Source organism: Anser cygnoides, chromosome 3 (assembly GCF_040182565.1).
Source record: "Anser cygnoides isolate HZ-2024a breed goose chromosome 3, Taihu_goose_T2T_genome, whole genome shotgun sequence".
In the NCBI taxonomy this organism is placed as follows: domain Eukaryota; kingdom Metazoa; phylum Chordata; class Aves; order Anseriformes; family Anatidae; genus Anser; species Anser cygnoides.
The window spans coordinates 58,346,564-58,374,178 of NC_089875.1; the positions used below are offsets into that span (position 1 = coordinate 58,346,564).

A 27,615-nucleotide genomic window follows, 5' to 3' on the forward strand; every position below is an offset into this window, starting at 1 on the left:
GTTTGATCTCCCACAAAACATCTTTGTCTTGCTACGTTACACAGGCCCTGAGAAAAAATTACTAAACGCAACAGATAATTCAATGTCAGCATGCCAATTTAATGTCAGCATTTAATGTCAGAATCTTCAAATTAATCTTTGTCAGAATTTAATGTCAGAATCTTCAAATATAATAATAATCCTAACTATTAAGCCGAATTAATTTTAGTCACTTTTTTTTCTTTTTCTAGGGGTGGGGGGGCTTGTTAAATAATGGACAAAAACAGTAGAGAAGGATTGTCTGTGCAATAAACTGAAGGAAAATAACATGTATAAAACGAATAAAAGTTTGTGCCTGCATGTGATAGGGCTGAGGTCTACTGATTGAGCATACGATTGTGCTTGTGTGGGAATGTATCTGTCCTCTGATTTATAATAATACTAAACTATTTCTACATCAGCATTCCTACAGTGTGCACAGCCTTAAATTCATAAGAATCTTCAGCTAATCTTAAAATCTCACTCGTATCATTTGGATTTAAGCATGCACCTAAAATTCAGCAAATATTTAAAGTCCCTTCCTAAACAATTATGCCTTCAAATCCTGTATTTGAGGCTTTACAGTTATGTCTTCAGCCTTGCACCCCCCTCAAAGACATCTGAATGGGGAGATCATGACTCAGTAACTGCTGTCATATGAAAATGACAAGGGAGGCATTGCACGGACACAAGCAGTGAAGAAGACTGTCCTATTCATTCTCGTTCTGACCATTTTCTTTTCCTTCTAAGGAAAGGAGTAATTACTGAACTAGCATATGCCAATGACCATTCAGGGAGAGAAATCCAATCGCAGACACGTTGCTTATGAAAAGCCAGTAACCACGTGGTTAAATAGTCAACCTGAACCCTGAACCATTTTTACACCTGCCCTGATGTCCATACAGCTATCCATACTCCTTGTTCCTGTCCTTCCACGGGGCGTATTCTACATTCCCAACTTGCTGACTGAATTAATTTGGGGTAAAGGGTCTTTTTTTTTTTTTTTTTTTTTTCAAACGGTCACAAAAATAGATCCTTCCAATCTGTGATTTTTATTTATTTATTCATTTATTTATTTATTTGTTTGTTTGTTTTCCCAGAATTACTTTCTTCCTAAAGTTCAGAAATGGCAAAGTTTATTTATAATGCAGACCTTTCTAAAAATGCCATCGAGCCAAAGTCCCTTATCCCCTGTCTTTCATAAATAAAAATAAATGCATTATTACTCTGGATAGCATTCAACCCCACCCCATCACCCTTTACTAGTAGAATATTACATTAACTTCCAGTTTTACAAAGGCATCAGTAGCAGGCTTTAACACTGGACAGTTTCTCTATGGAGATATCAAATTCCTTTTTTAATATATTTTTTTAATTTCTTCTGCCACTGAACAATTGAAGTGCTGGTTACCAAAGCACCTGGCAACGTAACATAAATGTGTGGTGTAAATTATACAAAATGAAAACCAGTGTAACTTAAATCATTCTCTAAAACATTTCTAAAGTACTTATATTAACAGATGTAGAATATATAGAATCCCCAACAGGGTAAACATTACCGGTTTTTGTATGGAGCCACCTGCATGGACTCATTAGCTATATATCCAGAAAATTTCAAAAAATAAAAATTTTATGAACTTTACAAGTACAACTTTACATTATCCTACTTCAGCTGCCACACATATAACGAAATGCAATTTGCAGAGTATGAATATAACAGAAACATAATTAGGAAGAATTTTTCATCTCTGTATTACTCTTAGTTTGCAAGTGTGATTTTTCTGTTGATTTGCAGGAAACACTACTTTCAGCACTATTAAAACCTCAGCCGAGACTAATTTTGCACCATTCCCATTGCATCATCTGCACAGTACTCCTTGTACCCAGCAAGAATTCTAGGCCTCCATATTCCTGACTGGAAATAGCACATAACCCTGGCAAAGCCTTTTATAATTCAATGAAAGGAAAGATTGTGCTCTCACAAAATAATTCAACAATTGGGTTTTGGCCACGGAAGCCAGGAGACAAAGAGAGTACTATGTCCTGGCCAGTGATATCAGCTTGCCTCGCATCTTCTTTTGCTGATGCAGTATGTCTTGCAGCATACTCTAAATGGTTGAACCGGTTGGTGCACCTAAGAATAATAAAATGCTAGAACAAAATATCCTCACAGGGTAATTTATAGGCATATATGAACATGTAACTGCTGTCTATGAAGTCACATTATTATTCCTGCTTCCAATTCCTCTAACACATCCTTCTTACCAGATTATTAAGAAATTAAATTTTTACCCATGAAATCAGAACAGCTTTTTTGTTTGTTTTGTTTTGTTTTTGTTTTGTAAGAAAAGAATAGGGCACTTCATGAAATTACATGTGGCAAATGGAAAACTGATAAAAGACAATATTTTCTCATACATTACAGTGTTAGCCTGTGGGACTCTGACCTGAAAAGTATTAAAGCAGGGAATATAAAATTCAGAAAGCTAACAGATGTTTCTCTAAGTATCTAGAATACATCAGAATCCCTGCAGGCATATGATAATTAATAAGAAAAAATGTAACTATAGGAATTGTAAACCTCATGGCTTATACTTGAAACTAATCTCAAATAGCTCATCAGAGAAAATATCGATAACTTCATCTTGATGGCTATAGTGAGGAGCCATGGAGCACAGTCCCAGGCACTGGGATGTGAGTGCCAGTGCAGCCAAAGCGCTGGCCTAACTCCCAGCACTGCTCGGGCAGGACAGACAGCTCATGTCCAAACTCTTCCTGGGCATGGCTCACCAGCTAGTGCAGGCCAGGCACTATTCCCAACCTACAACCCAAATAGAGCCACCCCAGTTTTTATAATAGTATGAATCTGGGATGAGTTGGCCTGAGTGGCAGAGAACAGTCCCGGGCACTTCTGATTTTATGGAATAGAAGTGGCCAATGCATGTATGGGAAAGTAACTGTAAGAGGCAGAGCACTAGGCCCTATTTTATATGTCTTATGTAGGAGCCAATCCAGCAGTTCTTGCTAGTTTTGGTGGTTTGAACGCTGCACATAAGTCAAAAAGGAACAGGTTAACAATTTCCAACACAATAATCAAAATTATCTTTCATGATACACTTGAGATTAGTAACTATAGTAATGTACCAAAAAAAAAAATAAAATCAGAAAGAACAAAGCTTAATTTTGAAATCTGAGGTTATGTTTAGGAAAGCAGAAGTGAGAATAGTAAATTAATCACTCATGAAGCATTAAGCACAAAACACAGGCAGAAACCAGGTACGACTAAAATCAGCAGCATACTTTTCACTAAACCAAGACAGCACAAGTTGATCTACTCTTCTTCATGACAAAACTGTATAACATGACCCTACATTTAGAGAGTTTTTATTATTTGTTTTCATAAATAAATATATAAATAGTAGTGTGATTTTCAACAGGACAGAGGTGGAGTGGAACATGACACTGATTTAGGGTCTAGAAAGCCAGTTCTTTCACAGGCTGTTGAATCTCTGCAGGGAACTGATCTCTTGGTTTCTCCAGGCTAGCATCTCAAATGGCTCTTAAGTGGAGTCATCCAGGTATTGACATTATCAGCATTTGTTACGTGACAGATCTCCAAAATGTTATCATAGCCCTGGGGAGGTCAGAGCTGATGTTCTTCGTTCTCTCAGAGTGGGATGTTAGCACAGTACAGAGACCATTAGAAATTCATTGTGTTTCTAGATATTCCATATTGCCGTTATGCCTCATTTTGTTCTGGAATTCCATAGGTATTTATTTATCTTGGGTTATCATTGCCACTAAAAGCTCTGACCCCTTTTGATCACTCTAGCACATGATATCCTACCTCCTGACAGCAACTGACTTTATCACAGCAGTAACTCCAGCAGATTTTGATTGATCTGGGAAATTGAGGGAACCAGCTACAATAGAAGAAAATATATTCAGAGCCAGGGTGGGGGCCCTGCACTGCCTGTTTCCCCTTAGTTGTTTGGTTTTGTGCCAATGAAAATGGAAGTGGAAACAAACACACTGACTGGGTAAATCTGCCCTGACCCATATGAGTAGAGTTCACATTGTAGACAAAGTTATGGATTTCCCCCAGAGGGAGGGGGTAATGTGAAAATCCTGTGTTACACCCATTGTAACTTAAGAATATTTTCATTGGCATTCCTGTGATAATCTTATAAAAATAACAGAATTGACTCGCTAGTGTTGGCCTGAGTTGGACTTTTTTCCACAAAGTAACAGAAGTTTTGGACAAAGAGTGGCATTAAAAATATTTGACAGTTTGGTTTAGATATAGTGGTTTGAAAAGTATTAACTTCTATGTATATGGGCTATATATATACTATATATATAATATTCAGTATATTATAATTTAATATATATTAGATATAATATATAGATCTAACCATATAATTTATGGTATATGGGCTAGTACAATAAACATACAGGCTACCATACACATAAATAAAGAGAAAATTAGTTTAGGGAAGGGATTGGGTGGAAAAGGTGATTTTTTTTGGTGAGGTTGCTGCGTGTAACACAATGGTTTCAAACCACATATCACACGGCATCACAAATCAGGCAGAAATTCACAGGAATGGTCATCAGGAATGTTGTATTTTTGTCTAACTCAACAAGAAGGTCTGGCTACTGGCTCTTAGGTCTTCAGTTGTTGCATTGTTACTGAAAGGGTCATAACCACAACTGAAGTAAATCCATGAGGTCAGATAGCTTCCACACAACTATACTAGTCAGTACAAGCTAAGGAGGTGTGTGAGTAAATACATTCTTGGGTATCATTTAAGTGTCATGCTTGCCAGGCAAACTGTTGAAAAATGAGTGGGAAAACAGCTGACAATCTGACAAAGAGTGATTTGTAGGAATTTGAGATCCCACCAGATTGCACTGACTTGGGGTACAATAAAGTTATACCTGGGCACAGGTCATGTTCTTGGTAAAACTCAGTCATACACATGCATACAAGAATTAAACTTCTATATATGCATTGGACACAGACTAAAGATATTGTTAGAACAAAATTTCTGGATAACAGAATATTTTGTTCAGTGCAAGTAGACAATACTGTCTCTTCATTGTTTTACAAAAAAAATCCAACACATACCCAATAGTAGAATAATATCCAAATTTCATTTGACCTCGGATGCATTCAGTGTCTTTTATTGCTTATAAGACTACATTTAAGTTGCAGAGTTTTCTTTCCAAGGCTGCAAAGTTGGAAAGCCTTTTCTGGCTGCTACTCTCAGTATTCTGAGGGTATAAAGTATAGAGTATGTATACTCTTCTCAGAGTTATAGTTAAGGCTGTTCCTTAAGTTTTATATTATTATGGGTGGAATTTTGGGTCTATATTTTTTTAAGACTTTCTTTAAATCTATCCTAGAAAATCTGCTACTAGAAGAAGACTTGGATCTTCTACAGTAGAGGTTGAAACTACTTAGATTTCATTTGCTAATGTTTAATAAGTTACAGATATTATGCACAATTACTTTGCACTGGAATTCACTATTAGAGCATTCTAGACATACTGGGAAATACTGATTCAAAAGCCATTTCCAACAGTGTCTTTGATTCTTTTTTAGGGTTTTATGATCTGTCATTTCTAATAGTCTTCAAAGTATCTATTTCAATATGATTTGAGCCACTTATATTTCAGTACGTTAGTATTTTCTGGGTTCTTTCAGGAAGCTATAAAAAACAGATGCCGTCAGTACTTTATCTGCCTCATCTAATCTGCAAGAAGGAGCAATCTAAGTCAAAATATTAGTGATGTTTTGATTTATGAAACACCACAAAATAATAAGAGTTTTTCTGTTACACACAAGGAAATATTCTCTTCTCCACTACCACACAAAAATCAGTCATGTTTTCACTTTCCAAAGATAATAATATATTCAGCGTTAACACATTATTTAATCAGTTATGCCCAGAGCAGATCATGGTGTTTCTATCAGAAGTAAAGATGGAAAGGAATGGTATATCACCCTCAAAACAGTAATTCTTTCACTGTTGTATTACTTATTTCCACCCCTGGTTTGTCAGCGTACTTTTTCTTTTCATAAGAGCAGAAAGGAAAAGATTATGAATGCAGACAGCAAAGTTTTATATTAAACTGTCTAGTGTCTCCTTATTTATTCCATTAAAGTTAAAATGATTGATTTTTGTGTGGCTATATCTGAACCTTTTATTTTTGCCAGTCTGGTCTATGTGATTTATTTTTCTAACCTCTACCCAGTTCTCCAGCAGCTCTAGCCACTGAACTCCCACTGCAATCAATCAAGAAGTCTCCCTACACATTCCAGTGCTTTTTCCAACTCTATCAGCTTTTTCTATCCCTTCCCTGGAGAAGAATATTCCATGGATGAATGGATTTTAAAGTTAGGAACTTGATTCTGATCAAATTATATGTATTTAACTCCTTGAGGATGTACAGTGTGTGCCCCGCTTCTCTTTTTGTGTCTTGCTTCTTTACTGAAAGCAACAAAACAAATTTTAAATTTCCAAATCAGAACTAAATAACTTGTCTAACTGTGTCTTTCTCACCAACTATGACTGCTCACTACATAAAAACCAGAAAATATTATATTTAGCAAAGAAACTATGATAGGCTTGACTAAGTTTCACTTGAAAACATCTCTGTTAAATTTCAAAATGCTTTATGTCTTTTTTTAAATTATTTGTCTACGTCTTAATGAACAGGTCTCCAGTTATTGATGTGATATTTTTAACACATCTGCTACAATGCTAAACAGGTCTCTGTGTTCAAAATATCTATCACATTTAGTTATGCAATACTGGACAGCTTCAACAGTCAAATACCAAGAGAATTCAACTCTCCATTGAAAGAGAAATTCTGAAAATAGACTTACGACTTCTTGTTTCCCCAAAACAAAATCAGCAAGTTTTTCAGCTTGAACATATACAAACAAGGCTTTCTTAGTCTTAAACAGAACTTGCTTCTTAGAAGGAACTTACTTTATTTTCTGCACTGGTTCTGCAGTCATCAGCATTATTTGGAAACAACATCTAAAACACTTGCCACTTAATGGAAACTGCAGAGTTTTACAATTGACCGGCTCTGTAATTTCTGAAACCAAACCAAGCCAATCAACCAGAGGAAACCTCTTTCATGAATCTGTTATTTACATGTAAAGCAGACAGGAAAAAGGTATTTTGTTAGCTCTGGAGACACAGTTTAAGAAGGTTTTAAAAGATTAGGAAGTATAATGACAGGTGCACAGTGTTCCTTGAAATGAGACAGGAAGAGAGTATGAGACAGAACTTTATGGCATCATCCTCCTATAAAACTAAATGGACAAACTGTTCTCTCTTAATAATGACTATATGCTAACATTTACAACCAAACACCGTACCTTAACTTGACCTTTAACATATTGTACTGCACTAATTGTCGTAATTATTCAAATAATGACAGCCAAGCCCTAGTTTACTTCCATATTCCTTTTGCATGAGATTATTTTAAAATATTTTCCAGAAATATTAAACTCAGAAGTGATTTCATATTCAACAAAGCTTTGAAGTTCTAGAAAGCCAACAAGTGTCATCATGTCAAAACTTAACGTCCTCACTTTGTAACTTTTCAGCTAATGGTTCTAGTAAAACCCACCCTCAGAAGACACCAGTGACAGAGGTGCTCTCCTCCTCAACAGTTACAAGCACAGTTTGTTATTAAAGTTCCACCATTCCCAATGAAAGCTTATTTCAAGGCCACAGTTAAAAATGTATCTTATCGTTTAGAGTTGGAGTCCATTTACAGGTTTTCTCTGCCTTTGCACCCGAAATACAAACTAATAATAATATAAAAGTATATGTTTAAGATCTGCTATCAGCACTTAATATCTACACAGAATATCTGGACCCTTTGAGAATGAAACCATAGTTTGACCACAGTTTTACTGTCATTTAATCTTTCAAAACCTCTGAGACTGAATGCTTCAAGAGAGTAAGTCCTGTGTCTTCCAGTGTTGGAGTCTTACTGACATCTAAAATAAAACAGGTATAAAAGAGAGAGCAAACACAGAAGAAACTTTAATCAAGTTCTAGTACTGAACACCTGACTCTGAAGTGCCATGAGTGCTTACAGTTCCCACTGCTTTCACATTACTTACCTTTGATTATAGTTTTTAATCACAATTACTCTGTTCCTGCAAATACTCAAAATCTTAAAGTTGGTGATACAGTAACCATTGAGTTAGCATTTCAACAAGCAATGGTGCAAGTTCAAAGATGCAAATATACCAGCGTGGAGAGTATAAGCATGCTTCTCAAAAAGAGGGAGGAGTATTCTGCCTCTTGAACATAGATTTACTTTGCAGTAACAGTCAATAACAAAAGTTAGAAGCAAATAGTTAAATGACAGTATGCTTTCGACTATGAATACAGGGCTGTGATTATGCAGAGTTAACTGCAGGGTTTGGAGGAAGAAGACAACAGGACTATCTCAGTGTTCTGGCATAGAATAACATCAAAGTAATTTGCCATGGGTAACAATTAATAAAAATCTGTGGAATATAAAATGTCTGTCAACTACTATGGCACAGACTACTGCCATTACTTCACATTACATAACATTGCATTACCTGTATGACCTTTCACTATGTGCTAAGTAGAGCAGCTAGGTATTTAAACTTGCCTCATACAGCATGCTACTAAGCAGCACAGAATCACAGAATGGCTTGGGTTGGAAGGGATCTTAAAGACCATCTAGTTCCAACCTCCCTGCCATGGGCAGAGATGCCACCCCCTAGATAAGGTTACCCAGGGCCTTGTCCAACCTGGTCTTGAACAACTCCAGGGATGGGGCATCCACAACCTCTCTGGGCAATCTGTTTCAGTGCCTCACCACCCTCATTCTTGTGGCTCTCTTTTCTCTTTTTAATTTCTTCACCTATGCTGTGTAGCCTAAACTGTTAAGCTGAAAACCATAAACTTAGGTTCGCAAATGAACCCATTAATGACTTTTATCTCAGCTCTTTTATGACTTATCTTGATGATCATTTCCCTGCATTGAAAATTCACTTCAGGGGCTAATGAACCATATCAGTAAAGTGTTCAAAAGCAGTCTGAGGAGACTGGTGTGAATAGTGTCTGTCTCCCACACCCGCGTCCTATCATCCTGTCAAGCACAAAACTAGGGTGAACTCTGTTCATTGTTGTCTACCCAGATGCTCTAGATATTTTATCAGAAGTCCTGATAAACTTTTAAAAACAGGAATTCAGAGTAATAAATTTCAACTTTTAAAAGAGAAAATATGTTTAAACATGTATATGTATACAGTTTAGATATTATACTATAAATATAACATATTATGTAAAATATATCTTATTCTCTTTATTTGAGTTTGAGAATCTATGTTTACTAGAAGCTTTTCTTCTTTCATGGTCCTTGGCCAGACCATTTATTTTTAAGCTTCATACAAAACTCTTAACTTGAAGCAATGTTCTCACTGTTCGCAGTGGGATTTAGATTAAACCCTGCAGACTCAATCATGAAAAAGCATAGTTGACTGTAAAGGAACCTCACTGGGTGACTTGACATGGTCATATACAGTTTTTGAAGTAGAAATAAATTACCTACTTTACAATCCTAACACAAAGAAATAAAACTATAACAATTTTTGATATGGAGAGTATACTACCTACGTATGTTTATATCCGATCAGGAAATAGTAGGCAAATGAGTGCAGGAAGTTCTTGATATTACTTCATTAATCTTTGGTGTTAGTTTTGAGTCATTATTCGAAGCATATAGAATGAAGAAAAAATCTGCACAAACAAGAAATAAAAGGAATCTGACAAATAATTCTGTGAATGTTGCTTTATATCCCTCTATGTGAACACAGAAAGTAATAAAAACTAATATAATGAAATAGATCCCAGAACATTTCCAAAGGGAAAGAAAAACATAAATGCAAGGCCCAATCCAGGCAATATATTAGCTTAATAGAGGTTGGGTCAAGAAAGGTGAAAAGTGGCCTAAAACCACAGAACTACTATTTTGTGAGTCCTAGCTGTAACACAAGTCATGATAGGAAAGCTACAAACACAGAAGATGTGCTAAGGCATACCATGACACTAATTTGTTTGCTAAATGAACATAGCATTGTACTCACACAAGGGTGAAACAGAAAAACACAAAATTTGTCAAAAAACATTGAGGCCTAGATTTGACTCTCCCTTTCTTCTAACAGTATCTCCTCAATATGACATTCAGCATCCTGAAAGCAAGGATTTACAGAACATTCACAGGCCCTTACTAGCAGAAATTAGGAAAAAGCATATTAATGCTGCAGTATATAGACTGGACTCTGCCATGCAGATCTGCTAAACCATAGCTCAGAATACTTAGCAAGCTGGTAAATATACCTTGCCATGCCATGGTGAGATTTTTTTAGTGGGCCTATTTCACTTACACAAGCAAGAGACAAATGAGTCATGAACAATTACATAACAGCTCTGCACAAGTTAGTCCAACACCATGTCTGTGGGAGAACTAAGCTGGACAGGCTGCTAGAGCACTAAGGAACAAGGAGAAAGAGTCCAAAACCATCATTAAGAAACACAGAACAAAGAGGATAGAGTCTATGTAAACAGGAAATAAAGGAAGTCTTGCATTTCACCCTGATCACAGCGTCCAATTGTCATGGATAAGAAAAATTAAACAATTCCTTTCAAACTACTTACGTGCACAACCAAGCAGCCATTATATTCTGTGTTCTGCTGTGTCTACCTAAATCCACCTTGCTATAGTCCTGTGACAGCATTAGTTCTTCAGCAGCAGTCAGTGACTAAGCTTTGAACTATGGTAGACTCCTATGGCAGGAATGGCAGAATTTTAAGGCAGATCATCTGAATTTTATTTTGATTTATGACAGACACACTTTGTTATGAATAGGTCTTTGGTCAAGAGTTCAGTCAATAAAGCTTAGCAACTTTATTTTTTCTTTCTTCTGGATTTTCCTATCAATGACCGTCAGCTAGTACCTCAGCTAAGACACAGTCAATATAATGAGCTCCTTAGTCATGGAAGCTATTCCTACTTATTCTAATAATACAGTTGACCCTAATGCCAAGATCTGCTCTTGCCCAAGAGTTAAAGAATTATTTATATTACTTATATTTACTTATATACTTATATTTACATATATACTTATAATATGTATACTTATATATATACTTATATTTTCTTATATACTTATATTTATTATATATATTACTACTTTCTTAAAAGAGACGGGCTACTCCAGATCTAGTAGCTCTGATGAAATTAATTCTATTTAAGCTATTTTAGCAGCTGTATGGCTGGCACTAGCACCAATCATCGCATTTTTTTCAGTGAAAGTTAAAGAAAAGAGTGGGCAAACCATCAGGGAAGTCTTTGGTATAGTTCAGGATAACACATGATAGCTCGCACTCAGTATGCTCAGAAAAGTGGTGAAACCTTTTAATATCTGTAGGTATTAAATCTATCATGAACCTACTATCTGCTCAACCGATCCAGACGTTAATGTGGTGTAGCAAAGAAAATAACTGGAAGATAAAAAGTGACAGCTGATAATCAGATCTCCTGGTAGATAGCATAGGAAAAACTAGACAGGAAACCTTATTAAAAAAAAAAAAAAAAAAAAAAAGAGGGCCTTCAAAACAAATTTTTGCGAAATAAATAACTTCAGATGTCACCTCAAGTGAATCAGAACATGACTTTAAAACATTAAGGCATTGTTTTTTTTTTTCCAAATATTGAAGTCAATTCAAAGCAAAGACTGAAAAATTTGCTTTGAATTTTCAAGGCAGTATTTTTCTCCATTATCAAAACATTGAGGACACTCCTTCCTTGGAGATCTTCAAAAGCTGTCTGGACACGGTCCTGAGCAACCTGCTATAGGTGTCTGCTTGAACAGTGGGTTGGACAGGATGATCTCCATAGATCCCTTCCAGCCTCAACTATTCTGTTATTCTGTGATTTTGTGATTAAAGCTAGAATTTTTATCCTGTTGCATTTCTTCATAATTAATATACATTTCAGTTTCAACAACAACAAAAATACATTTAAAAAAATGTCTGCTTCATTTCCCATCCAATCAGCTTTCCAGGAATTGTGATATATTCTTTCTTCTTTCTCTCTCTCTCTTTTTTTTTTTTTTTTAAAGCATTATTGCATTATTTTACAGTAGACTCTGTGGAGAAACCTGTAGCCTGAAAAGCATTCAGGTGCTCTAGACAGCTTTGCTGTGACTCTCATTGCTGCAGAGGTTTCTCTATCCAGGCAGTTCTCATCCCTTCCTGTATTCAGTCTCAAGACTACTTAGCCGGAACAGCCAAAACACGTTCTGACAATATACAGTACTAACAGCAATTATAGCATTTTATAGAACATGACAATTGAGTCGTCATGTTCAGGCTGTAGCAACTACAAGAAGGAAAATTCTTATAATAGCTTACATGTTAAATGCTTACATATTTTCTTCAGTCAGGTCTGGATTGGTTATGAAAATGGCAGAACACTGGCTGATGGTCTACCTAAGACACAGATGGGTCAAATGCCTTCCTTCCAGATATGGGAAGCCTACAATGCTGAACAGACCTATTCATGTAGCCACTCATATCCATGCTACGTCATATAAGCAAAAGGTTGATGTAGTCTTGGTCTAAATGGTCCTTTGACCAAATCACATGCTGCATTGCATGGCAGTAATGGTGGCATGCTAAATATTTTTTTGGCTCATCTGGTAAATCTGCTCCAGCCTGAACTCTATACTTAAATAAAATCAATTGCTATCAGCAATTTTAAGCAGCTTTTATTTATGGAAATAAAAGAAGAATATTTGTAAGTAATCTGACAACCAATGGATTCATCACTAGATATGACTTGCAAGCTTTTGCCAGAAGTGTCAACATTTATTTATGACTAGACAGACAGTGGCATCCTTTTTTTTTTTTTCCAAACTTCTTGGTTGTTCACAAATTTTATCTCTAGGGCTGAGTCTATGGACAAAACAAATACAAAATGATAACACAGACAAAATGTGAATATTGTATCTTAAAACAATTGACCATACTAACTATCCAAATGGAATAAATCAAAAAAAGAAAAAAATGAATCATATCATGCTTATGTTCAAAGCTTCTCAGTAGAATAAAAATAATTCTATTTTGTGTGTCTGTGAAGGGGTTGTTTTCTTTGCTCCACCAAAGGAAAAGGGTTAAGTGATGCAGGTGTGGTGGAAAGGTGCCTGGAGAGGTCTGGAAGCCCAACCTTACAACAGCTGTCACTTACAACAGGTGTTTACAACACAGTGGTGTGCTTACAACAGGTATCACTCATACTGATAAAACTGCTGCTGCTTGACGTTGTTAGAGAGTGTATTAATTGTGATGAATTAGTATTGTTATAATGTGGTGAAGGGATGAGAGGTGGACTGTGTGTAAATTGTCCACCTTTGTTAGTGTGATGACATTATGTTGATTTTGGTGTGGGGAATTTTTTTGGTTGCGAGTGAAGTTTGTGAAGATTGTGTGATGAATGTTGATGGCTGCATATTTCAACAGGTTTAAATATACATATTAATATATTTAAAAGGAGGTCCCACCTCCTCCAGCAGGAGCCACACATTCACATCCCTTTCTTAATGGCTGCGAGGCCAGCTTGGGCCGTATGTAGCAGGGCTATGGCTGCCCAGTTGCCTATAGCAGACCTCTGCTCAAAGCAACTTGTCTGCTCTGCCTGAAGCTGGTCCTTCTCCCAGGACTGTATTGTCAAGACTAACGAAAGGCTGAGTTTCAAAATCCAGAGCAGGAACTGTTATAGGAAATCACCTTGTTCTGGTTCTACTCTATGGCTCTCAGCACAGATGCAATATAGAACATGTATTATTTCATAGCAAATGACAATAAGAAAATAGTTGTTCCAGTGTAGAAATTTTTTAACCTTGAGAAGTCAAGGTGATGATAAACATTGTCGAGAACCAAAAAACTATTGGAAACAGGTATATTAGAAACATATTACAGTCAGAAGTACATGATCTTCCTCCTTATTAAATTAGTAAAATATAATAATTTTAGAATAGAAATGAGACAAAAGAATCCTAGAAATGATATTTGTGAGGTATAAAGATGCATACTTCTACTAACTTCTTGCCCAGGAGACTACCTTTGCACACCAGTAATATCATTAATTTTAGAAGAACTCTATGAAGAAGAATTCTAGCTATGAATCACGCCCACTATCTTTATATATATCTGTTATTTTGTAATCTGGCATACGTGAAAAGCTACTGTTCTACTTGTAATACTGATAGCTCAAAAGTATTTAAAAGCCTAACAGTTTAAATACATTAAACAATGTGTATTCTTGTTCACACTATATTGTTTAATACTTAAACAGTCTTTAAACCACTTTTGTTAGTCCCTGCAAATGCAATCCTTGCTATTTCATCTAAAAGTTACAAGCCTTCCTGTTCTGAGAAAACAATCACTTTCCAGGAAGTAATAGTATCAGAAGTTTCTTGGCATTTGGTTTTACTAAAAAAACAAAGCTAGCATAACAGTGTTATCTGTCACTTAGAACTGACTTCTGCGGGCTCGTTCAAATATAAAGTATAAAAACCTCTTGAACTAGCTGATCTCTGAACTGTCCATCAATAAGAAATAACTTATCCTATTTATCTGACCATATCCATGTGCACATGAGGTTATTCAGAAGTGCTACATTTCTTTGGAGAGAGGTAGGAATGTTAGTCCCATGATCACCAGATCTGCACTGTACAGAGGTAACAGACTTTTCTCTACATTTGTGTGAGACTGTGTATAACAATGTGGTGAATTGCAGACTATTTTGGTTCCTTCTGCATTTCTGTTCATTCCTGTCTCTTCTGCATTTTAGAAAAAAGAAGAAATCCATGCATTCTTTTTGCAATGATGGTTGTGCTCTTTTCTCCCCATCACAGTCTGAGGGAGCTTCATATTAAAAAAACACATTTGATTCCTTCCTCGAGACAAACAGTGTGGTCTAGTCAGTCACTGTAACTGACAAGGTTCTTCTGCTAATGTTCACAGTAGTGAGTTGCAAGAGTGTCTCTAGGACAAAATCATAATGAGGAACTACCAGTCAAGCGAGCTGCTCAGACCTTTCATTACAATTTAATAAAGTACTAGTAATAAAGTACCACTCAGTCCTTTCCACTGGATGTCAATGTGAATAAACACATCCTATTATTTTCAATACCACTTCTGCAAGATGCGAAGCACTGGAACAGCAACATCATTACCAGTTATTCATCCTGAAAATCTGCTAATGTTAACACCTGTCAATATTGCCAGTAATGGCAGTCAGGTAGAGCTGGTTTACTCCAATTTTATTTTTCTCATTGAGCAGACTAGCACCTCAACCACCACAAGGGATCTGTGGTATAAGAAATGCCAGAATTAGTGGACACATGAATAAATAAAATCTATTTGGGAGAGTCAATATGACTTCTGTAATACGACATTTTGTCTTACAAACCTCTTGGAGTTCTCTGCAGAGTTCAGTCATGCTACATGGGTAAATGTAACCCACATGACACAGTTCACTTGGATATCTAGAAAACTTTTGGCAAAAACTTTTGCCAAAGGCTTTAAAGGAACATAAGCAGCCATCACATAATTTGGAAGGTTCTGGCATGGATAAATAACTGGTTACAAGGTAGAGCTTAGGAACAAACATGAATCTGTAAGGAGGTGAGAAAGTCACAGGCAGAGTTCTACAGGGGTCTTTGCTGTGAGCCACATTAGTTAACATGTCCAGAAGGTACACGGGAAAGCAGTAAAGCAGTACAAAGTTTGTTGAAGATATAAAGCTACTCAAGGTAGTAGATACCTTGAAGGCAAACTGTAAAGAACTGTAAAGTTGAGTCACTCATAAGACAGAGTGACTAGGCAATAAAATAATAAATAAAATTAAATGTAGGTAAGTGTAGACAAAGTCCTGTGTTCACTAAAAGTACTTAACTGGCTTTCAGTTCTTGCTGGATATTTTAATGCAGGCGTTATCTCTCTCTGGTCCTGTCTCTGGCCCTGTTTTCAGACTGATGACTCCCTGGGTCATTGCCTCATCCTGTCTTTTCACCCTTCTCAGACAGTCCCTGCAGGAGTGTACCTGGTCAGTGAGGGCCCTGCCTATTCTGGGTCACCCCAACTTCAAGATCCTCTCCATCTCATATCCCACCTTGCTCCTACTGCTCCCAACTATCTGCCCAGGGCACGTGTGGATACTCCAGCCTGACATAAATCAAGCCCTCAAGCCACAGAGAAAAGGTGTCTGGGTGGGGGGTCACAGGTGTGGACAGAGAGGGCAGGTGAGTCAAGCACTTTTCAAGCTTGGAAAGAGATGGTGGAGATCTGGCAGAAGTCTACAAAAATCTGTGGGTTACAGGGAAAAGGGAGAGGGATTATCTGATCATTGTCTTCTATAATAAGAGGCCACCCAATGAAGCTAGGTTCAAAATAAGCAGAACAAGTCAGTTCTTTGTGCAGCAGGAAATGATCACATGGCACTCCCTGCCTCAAGACAGCAGTGGATATGAGGGTTCAAATGGAGACTGGGCTACTAGTTGGCAGTAATCCATTTCAGGCTAATAAACAAGAAAGCCACATGAGCCTCAGTGAGATTTTCATTCCTGAAATGGAAACAATTAAAGGTGAGGAGAGTTTTGGGGAGGAATCATCATGCACATAAGCCTTATTTTAACTCTTATAGACCAGGTACTCTTTTATGACCACTGTGATTCTTGGACCCCTGAGCTAAACCAGTAGCAGGTCTACTTCTGTTCCAAGCGCAAATGGGGATCAGGATGTTGTCCACAGAACAATTAAAATATTCGATGACTTGTAATCCAAAGACTGCAACAGTTATTAAGCATTTCTTAATTTCTGGAAGACTCATTTGTCCTACCACTAGCTACATCAGGAGGAGAACAAAAAAACAAAACAACCAAACAAAAAACTTAGCTCTAAAGGAAATCCTTTTTCGAATCTGCAAATCTGATGCTTTATGGGTTTTATAATCCTTGTTCTTTTTGAGGATGTTTTCACCAAACACACTAAGGAAGCAGAGGGACACTTGGCACTCCGTGCCAGTTGCAGTCTTTCATCTAGCAGAATATCTTCACATCAAAGATACCCTACCCTTTGTAGGGTAAATAAAAAACTATTTTTTTTTTATTTTTTTATTTTTTTAGCTAAAGAAAGAGGCATCTTTCTACAAAGTTCTTAGCACCCTGTCATTACTTCAAATACATAGAAAGTTTTTTATGCATTTTAGAGAGCCCTACATCCTAGCAAAAAGCCACCTTCATTCAAACCTCATTCCACACAGGACCTACTCATTCAGACTCCCGACACTCCCCAAGTGCTAGTGCTAGCATCCTCTGATACTAGGTATCTAATTTCTCTACTAGCACTGGAGAAATAGAAGCCTTAACATTTCACCTCTAGACTGATATTTTCTTGTCTCCCTTTTGCTAAGTGCAACACTGAATCTTCTGCTCCAAATGCAGTGTTGTGAGTGTATTTTTTATTGTTGTTGTTATTGTGTCTGGTTGTGTTGTGTTTTTTTTTTTTTTTCCCTCCACAATATTTCCCTGGAATGAATACTGGGGAAGACAGGGAAAGGGTATATGCCAAATTTGTAACAAGAAATCACCTTGAAGGTATGGATGAGGAATAAAAAATTGAAAAAAAAAATGCATGTGATAGTTACTTGTCAAAAGTATTACAACAAAATACCTCTATATTCTTTTTTTTTTTTTTTTTCATTGTAAAATAATATGTTCTGGTACAACATAGGTCACACAGAACCAGGCTGCTATTGTTCTAACTGCTGGGTCATTCAAAGGCTGCAATAAATAATGAAATTGAAAGAAAAGTTTCCCTACTGCTAAGCAAATTGATTCATGGTGAAGTGGCTTAATTACTCCAATCACTGTCAATCTGAACTTCCTCAAAGTGTCTCAGAAATGTGGTGGAAAACATTCTAATTAAGTAACAAAAATCAATGAAATAAGAAAAATATTTAGTAAATATTTAGTTAACCAGACTTTCAGCTCTGCATATGTGTTACATCAAAATTCTAAATAAGCATCTCTAACAATAGTTATATTTATATCTGCATATATATACACACACATACCAACATTAGAAACCACTCCCAGGAACATGTAGACACTATTAGGATTGCAAAATCAAGGACTCTGAAATTAGGAAATGCCAGAGTTAACCTTTGTTTGGCCTTTGTACACAGATAATTGAAAAAAAATCTTCAATTACATAATCACACACTACTGTTTTTGCAGAACCTCATTCAGTGCACAGGAAGGACAAATTCCATGCAATAAGCAACTTTCCAGAATCCTGCTTTACCTCCATTCTTCAATGTATGACTCTCAGCTCTGCAGCAATTCAAATCCTCTCTTGAAACAGAATCACTGAGTTCCTCACAAGCTCTTCTTTGGTGTTCTTTAGTATTACATTTGAATGTTTCTCTGAGTCCTTAATTAAAAGCTTACATTCTGACTGTGAGGGAAGAAGTATTCTTAACTTGTTTCTATAGAAACAGAATTGGGGAATATCAAGATCAGAAGTATTCTCTGATGTTAGGTGTCTAATTTCAGACACACAGGATTTAATTTAGTCATGATTTGTAGCATTATGTAGATGTTAATATAATCAACACAGTTCCTATTCACTTCAACTGCAATTATGAATGCAAATAATTCTTCACACAGTTTCAGATTAGGTTCAAAAAATGAGACACATGAAAGAAAGTAATTGAAATAATTTGCTCAGCTACCCCTAGCAGGCAAGACTCAGAGACAGCATTTAGTTTTCTAGGACATCATTCAACAATCCCAGCTATGAGATCTCACAATCCAATGCCTCATTTAGTGTACATATTCCAGTTCTGGGCACACATTAAGCTAAGGCCTTACAAAGCTGAAGGCCAATGACAAAAAGCAGGTGACTGTAATTAAAACTTGCACCATCATGGCAGATGTGAAAATGGAAAATTGCATAGGCAAATAAAATTCTTCAATTCTGTTATTTCTAGATTATTGAATTGCTGGTTTTCCAACCTTAGTATTTTCTTAGGACTATTTTCTTCATTTGATTTTCTTCTCTTATTTAAAATAAGTAAAACTTTGAAAAAAGCCATTGTGTGGCAGTCAAAAGGAACCTACATCACTGGTTTATGCCTTTATTTCCACTACACAGATATCTGACATTTCAACAGATGTAGTAACAAGTGCTGATTTTAGATTAGCATTCTCTGTTTTGTTTCCCTGCCTGAATCCCAATCTTTTCCTCACCTCCACATACGACAGGAAATGATTATAAAGCTAAAAAAAAGTCTTACTCTGTCAGAATTGGTAGGAATTAAGCATTGTATTACTCTAAAGCAGCAACGGACAAGTAAAGGACATTTAATAGCATGTGAAATTTCAGAAATAAAGCTACTGAGTATGTCATAACTAGAAAAGGTAAATTACAAAGGAATAGCAATATCATGGAAAATGAGCAACTGAAATGGTCTAAATTTCCATATGGAATTGGGAGCCTGGTTATTCTGTCAAACCTCTTATGTTGTTGCTGATAAAAAGGTGTTCACAATAAAAAACATTATTCATTTGAGTTTCATACAGATATATTTTTTCCTTCACAAAAGCAGCCCATACTCAAGAACATAATTTACTTCAAATGTGGACAAAGGCTCTGTGCTTTTGGGATAGACTTATAAACCTGTCAGCACTCACAGACAGTATAGTAGATCCACCTGCACAATCCAAATATACACATTTATGTGTTTCCATATGGATATTTGTCCTTAAGCAGTTCCAAATGTTTAGCTCAAGAGTTTACTATATTAAAGGCTAGGATGAATAATAAACATATGATATTTTACAGGCTTTTTTATCAGTATTGGTTATGGGAATGTTTTCATTACCCACACATAATTAATATTTATCATATTTCTAAGTAGTGCCATGAACAAGTCAAGCATTATTATTTATGGCAGAACACAAGAAGCAAAAGGTAATGTCCAATTCTACGTCCAAACAATGTATCTTGAGGAGCCTCTGATGATGCTGACTTTAATTCATTTATTTATGGAAGATCACACTGCATGAGGAAAATATTAAAATACCATTAGTATTACCATTTAACATTTATATTATAACTTCAAGGGGACAAACCTCATGGAGTTTCATTATAACTTCAGAAACATAGAAAGTGAATTATTAATCTTATTGAAGTCTCTGTGTGTAAATATACACTATAACCCCAAGAAAACTCCATGTGGAAGCATATGTACTAGATCAACGTTTAGACTGGACATATTGGCCTTCAGTGTGTTTCATAATTGTTGACAAATTGTTAAGTATAGTCCAACAATGGTATCTAATGGTGTAGAATATCTCCTTGCTTTCAGGTAACTGGTTCTTGAACGTATAGACTACCTTGGTGATGTAAAGTCTATTTGCATAGCATTTGATTTTCATGATATTTGTTACTGTCAATATTTGTATACATACTTGTAAGTTTAAGTTCCAGTGACGTACATTTATGAGCAATGATTTAAAAGGTCTAATGAGTACTATTTATGAAAACTATAATGAGGGACAGATAAACAACTGAACTACAAACATAAAGAAAACTAAATTACGACAAACTATGAAGAACAAATTGCAAGTACAACAGACAAACTTCTTAGAAAGAAAAAAACGTTTCCTCTAATTTTCACCAATTGCTAATAAGTAATTTATGTTTGTGACTCACAAAGTTCCTGTTTTGATGATCTGATTCTAGTTAAAGACTTTTCTTGCCTTTAAAATACTGAAGTTTATTTTCCATTATGCTGTCTTTTTGTATCATTCATTACAATGAAAGCTAATACAAATCTAATGTGAAATAGCATGAATTGCTAAAAGACCAGATATTAATTTTTTATGGTAGCTTGGCTTGATCCCTACTAACAGATGTTTCATCAGATTTTCACATATCTCAAGTGAATAAACACAGTAACTGATTAAGATAATACGAAATCGCAAACCCCACCCTAAAGATTAAAACTCTGGTCAGGTTGGACTGTTTTCTCACTGGAAACACACACACAATATAATAAAAATATTATGCAACCTCAAAATATCTTTCATGTCACTATGATCAAAAGTAATCCATTTGAGGAGGAAAAAGAATGCTTTCTTCTATGTGTTAGGATTAAACATCAAACAGATTATGGATAGATTGATAGAAACAAGAATGGATGTCTGTGTTCTTATGATTTTTTAACTGTTTTTTCCAGTTACTTATCACAAATACAATGCAGTAAACCTAGCTGAAGAGAGAGTGATAAAGCAAAGGGGGGGTGCTCTTAAGTACCAAGTCAGGATTCACATGACATGGGGATTACACAGACAAAAAGCACAATACAAAACTCTCTTCCCTTTCAAGCATTACTGGGTGAGATCACAGTAATGTGCAGACAAAAAACACAAGTTATATAATTGCTGCCAAGTGTACACAGCAACTCTTCATTCATTCTTCAAGCCTTTTTCCTTTTCTACACTGAATAGCAATACTGCAGCACTAGGCAAGTTAAACCTTCTAAAGGCATGGGGCAGAACTTTTGCTTCCTGTGACTTAACAACACAGTTTTGCCAAGACATCAACTTCCAAAAAATTTCTATTTGGAAATTTAGCAACGGATATTCAAAAAGAGCTCAACAGCAAGCAGGTATCTTGGCTCATATTGAAGGGGGCAATATACTTGCACTGACTTCAGTGGAATGAAATAAAACCCAGTGCTATGCAGTCCAGTTAAAATGGAGGAACCTTCAGACCATATACAGCTGAACATTTATTGAAGATTTTCCTTATATTTTATTCCAAAATAAGTGCAAAACTATTTCAAGGTTAAAGCATGTCTGCCTCAATTTCAGCGTTCCTAAGCATATGAAAAAGCAAATGACATGCTTACTACGAATTTATTTTATGATTTTTTTTTTCAGTCACGTTATTAGTAATAAAAATATTTTCATTACCTTCTTGAAAAAGCTTTTTGTCTAAGAAATGTATATATATATATTAGAAAATAAAAAACTCAAGGAAATTTTAAAAAGAAAAATGTCAGTTTCTTCCTTCAAATTCAGAATATTTATTACACCAGAAAACTGATTAAGATGATACAGAAAGATAAATGTTTTTAAATCAATAGCTTTAAAAAATGGCCTTTTCTCAGTTCCATTTCTAGCATCCAACACATTTCATTGGTATGGTGTGCTACTTAGAAAAGATTTGTGAAGACAATCACAAGGCAATATGCATCCTTTTTTTCCCCTAGGACCTTAAGCTCAGCTATCGATTATATAATCAAGTCATTGACATGTTATAAATAATACAGAGCAACTTCAGATATTTTGATAGATGGTGGCAGTCAAAAGAGTCAGTAACTATAGGAGTTAGCTAAAAGAGAATACTTGCTATCATGTACATCATCAACACTGCCAACAGCAGGGTGGGGTGGGGAGGTGGAAAGAAACTTCTGAAGACTAAAGACAACTGACTAAGCCAGGCATATATTATTTGCAAGTAACTTTTAAGTTACTAATGTGTGACAAGGGATTTAGAAGCCACTCATTTGGTATTACCCATGTGAAAAATATGCACACAGTTTCTATTAGAGGGAGCATATATATAAACAGATGTTTGCATTTTTAATCCTCAGCACTATCGTCTGATTGTGACGTGCCACCAGAGAGAGAAATTTATTATTGTATTAATGCTACATTTACCATTTTGACTTTCACTGAAATTAAGAACAGAGAAGGATTAAATGCAATTTATTTGTAGCATAGTGAAATGATCAGCTTAACATAATAGTAATTCTCCACATACAGAGACAGACAAAGAGAAGACCTGGCTAGTGGTATTGTTGCTATACAATGTCTTTGCCAGTTCAAGTGACAAGATTTTAGCAGAAACGTACCCAATCCAAAATAAAGTCAAAATACTGAACAGCACGGAAACAGTAAATGGCCAAAATCTGACAGCTCAAAGAAAAAAGCCTACATTTCATAAACTAGTTACACAATAAACTGTAACTAGATCAGTTGGTGGACACAGTAAATCTGATGTACCAGGCTTATATATGGAAGAGGTGAAATTTCATTGATTTTATAGTTATACTGCCTCTAAACATTATTATTATTTTAAAACCACAAATTCTTAACATATACAAATGATGCCTTTGTTCAACACAAGCGTTACTTCTTTTTAGTTTTGTCTGTATATTACAGATAAAATACAATTCTCTAAACCAATGTTAAAATCCAAGACAAGTTGAATACAATTTGGGGGATTTGTTGTTCAAGACATTGGATAGATAGATATACACACTCCCCGCAAAACCTCTATGTTATTTTAGCTTTCAGTACAAAAGACACATTAGTGGTGTTCCTTTGCATATGTTTAATGACTCAGCTAGCAAGACGATTTCAGGATTCCTTGCATGCTTCCTGTTTCTGTAAAGAGCAATATCATATATCACTAACATACTTTGGAACTGGCGAATATTTAGACAGAATTAGAAGGAGAAATAGTACAATATTTAAAATTTAAACCTGCTTCTAAGCATTTCCTGTAAATTCAAGATGAAGAGAAACAAACACACTTCCCCTTACTCCTCACACCACAAAACAAAAATCACTGAGAACTGCATCACTTGTACAAATGCCTCCGTGAGAACTTCAACTATGAGGTCTTTTTCTCCACGTAAAAAGCAAGTTCTGATAAAAAATGACTTCAGCTTCATAGTATGGATTTGTCACTGCACAGTTCTTAATTAGAAGAAGTGCAAGAAGCCAGAGCATGCATCTGAACAAAACAAACTCTGTTCACGACAGGGAATTGCACTTTTCTGTCTGACGCCCATTAAGAAGCATATTCATGAGGGACAAAGCTGGAACTGGAAAAACTCTGATTGTATTGTATCCTTTCAAAAATTAGGTTAGCTGGTTGACAGTCTTTTCATGCTTCTACCCTAAGTTCTGCTAGAGCTAACTCCTGAATATTTTTAGCATTAAAAAGCTATCATTTTACCATGTACTGGAAGACAGCTGGACTACTTCAGGAAAATTAAGAAGGAAAGTGATTTAAAGAATGATAACTATCCATCACACTTTAATTGACCAACATATTTTCCAACAAATGCTTTTTTCAGTCTACCAGGACTTGCAACAAATATGTTCTTTAAAAATAAGTCATGCTGACACTTCTGTAGAATATTAAGTAACTTGCATCTTAATTGATATAGCTGTAGTTTTGCAGTATTAGCCAATTTCAGTCATCACAGTGGTAGCCTCTCTTGTCAAAAGTGACTATTTGCTACACTGGAATTTGGACAAACCACTAAATACTTAAAAGATGTTCAGAAGTTACAGAAGGAGAAATTCACAAAATGGGAATTGGTAAGCATGTGGGGGGTGGGGAGAAGTGAAATCTTGAGGACAATTAACAAAATTGTTTCCAAATAACAAATTAAAAACAGCCAGCATACTGTTCAAGTTGATGTTGTCCCATTATGACAGACAATAGGATGAAAACTACAAAATGAAAGACGAGAAAAAAGGCACAAGAATAAAAAGTTTACAATGGTGTCAAAATATATGACTTCAGTTAGGTTTGGAGTGGAAAGTGGCTTGATTCTTCAACAGAAGACCAATAAAATTAGTCAGTGTAAATGACTACTAGGGGTCTGACTACATAAGTGGAACTACAACTATGAATTATACAATTTATCTTCCTGTACTGCTGCAAGGTTTAGAGCTTAGCCTGCCATTTACAGAAACTACGCAGACCAATGAGAACTGAATCCAGAACAAAACAAATGGAAGCCATGTTTTCCCTTGAATCAGGTGCTTTTATTACCATATTTAGGGCAGAAAAAGTAGTTTTGCTTAAATGTATCACAATATTTTGCAGACATAACATCATTATTGCACTAATATTTTAGTTCAATTTGTAGAAAATGTTTATAGTTTATACCTGAAGTACTTTTTTTTTCTTTTTTTTTGTTTTCTCTCATGAGAGAGATTTTTCTCTTCCATGGAGAGTAGAAAAAGTTCAGAAACAGTATGTGTGAATTATTTTATCAGGTATTTCTGTGTGTAATCTCAACAGGGAATATATTTTCTAGGTGTTTTTTTTCTTAGTAATTCACCAAATCGTAGCTAAAATTCTATCTTTTCTTTTTTTCAAATTCTTGTAAAGTAAAAGTCATGTGTTTTTCTTCATTTTAATATTGCCAGTATATAATATACTGGGACAAGTAAATCTATCTCAGACATCTCTGTGCTAGGGTTGTAAGAAAAAGGCAGATGTTAAAATTTCAGTTTAACAGATAGTTAGTTTCATCAGATAGTGACATGTAAGGCCTTGATCTAGTGAACATTTACATGTTACACATTATGCAAATCACTTCAGCAAACCCATTAAGTAAGCAAATCCAAGATTCTAGCAAAACAATCACAGACATAACAATATGCATGCAAATCCTTCAAGATCAGCACTTCTTATTAATTGACAGATGCTGACTTTACCATGGTAATCCTTCATGTCTAAAAGGTCTGCTGATATACAAAAGCAACCACTTTAATTACCCTGTATTAACAGTAATACATACCAAAATGCATGTCACATGATTGCTAGATTTATATGTAAGAAACTTTTATCTGGAAAAGTGTTCTATTCTTAACTAAGACTCATCCACAAGAGAAAAAAGTGACATTCTCAAAGACTTTGGTCTTTTAATGAAACAGAAACACATTTTGTTCTAAAATGTTCGTTCATTTTATTAAGAACAACTGAAAAGTGCCATAAAAATTCCATTAAAAAATGAATTTATTTGCCTTGTTTTCTCTGGTAGAATAACTTCTACCAGAAGCAGCCTTTTGTAAGGCACAATCCAGTTGGCCATGAATAATTTAGGAGTCTATTGTTAGATAGACCACTGACTCTTTCTTGTCTGTTGTCACATACAATATTGGAAAAAAATATCTATGTTTTTAACTTTTAGCAGTGAAAAAAAAAAAAGAGGCAAAGATATATAACAAACAGGTTCTAAAATCTATAGGTCATAAATATATGACTTTCAGTGAAAGATATAGTTTTTTCTTTAAAGCTGTGTTCTTCAGTGAAAGAATATAGGCTAAAGAATGTACCTAATAAATGAATGCAAGGACTAGTCAGCTTTGAATTTTTGTGATGTTTGACCATATTCCATTTGTTTTTGCCTTACAAGTGCATAACAGAATTGAGGAAAATCACCGTGCTTTTAAGGTTGGTTAATTCATGGAGGACCAAACACTTTAGGGAAAAGAATTACCAGCACCATCAAAAAAAAAAAAATCAGATCTAAAAAAGTGAACAGAAGTAATGAGAGGCAGCTTCATGTTAAATTCATTCCAACAGTGATTTAGTTTTGCATTAATGAGCTGTCAAATAAGGGAAATAAAAGAAAGCCAACTAGTCATTTTTCTCTGCAAGATTTATATGAACAGAAATTCTAAGCACATGCCTCAAGCCAGCAGAAATGTAAATATTAAACAGGACATAAAGGATTGCTTTTGATTTGTTTTGCTTAAACTAGATTAAAATACAAAAGAAGACTGACAGGTAAAGAGGATAGAATATAAATACTTTGCAGCTATTCATTAAATACCCAGATTCCTCCAGACTAACTTCTCAGTTACATGTGAGGTATAGATGCCTACACAAGGAAAGAAACTGCCAGACTGAACAGTTCTTTAAATTGTTTCAGGTTTTCTGAGCTTTTCCGTAATATTCAGAAATGCAAATTTCCAATCCTGAGTCATTGACAACGTTCTTTGTCTCATTTGCCATCCACAGCAATATATACACACCCATTCCCACCCAAGAGGTACCACAAGAGAAATAAGTATCAGTGATAACGTTACAAAACCATTCCCTGCCTCCTCACAGTATGCCAGGATTATGTTGGCTGACTGGGCTAAAGACTTGGTAAGACAAAGAGAGATAAGTGAATATGCTGACAATTATTTCATCATTTGCTCAGTGATAGAATCTTTGGCCCTTGTCTGGGGGAGGAAGTTTCAGCTCTGTGGTGAAAAAACTCACTTCCTGACCTGGGCAGTTCCAGATAAAACTTAATCCATTTTCACAGGTGGTGATGTGACTGGATCCTGCTGCTAGCGTCGGTGGCTTTAACAGTGCTTCCCAACATACTCCCTACCCATCTCTCACTTGGCTCCTGAGCCCACAGGTTCGCTCAGAAACCCTCCCATGAACAAGGGAGAACTTTAATCTCATCTTTGTCTATACAGTTCCAATTAAGGAGGGTTGATCCCATACTGGAGACCATTATCAGCCATGTGGGTGAAGGACCTGCTTTCAGATATACTCTATTCTCTCATCCCTTTTTTATTGATGAACTAAAAATAATACTTTTTTTTTTTTTTTTCTTCAAACCACCAACAAA

The 27,615-nt window shown here is 35.6% G+C and overlaps 1 protein-coding gene across 7 annotated transcripts in view; it reads right to left on the bottom strand.

The window, feature by feature from the left end:
* Positions 1 to 27,615, bottom strand: part of ADGRG6 (adhesion G protein-coupled receptor G6) — a 112,958-nt gene that overhangs the window by 73,840 nt on the left and 11,503 nt on the right. Inside the window, exon 3 of one of the 7 annotated variants that reach the window (XM_066994226.1) lies at positions 9,708 to 9,830. The exons of the other annotated variants lie outside the window; for them this stretch is intronic. The gene's annotated coding sequence lies outside the window, so the exon portion shown is untranslated. The remainder of the gene's footprint in view (positions 1 to 9,707; positions 9,831 to 27,615) is intronic. 7 annotated transcript variants of the gene reach the window in all.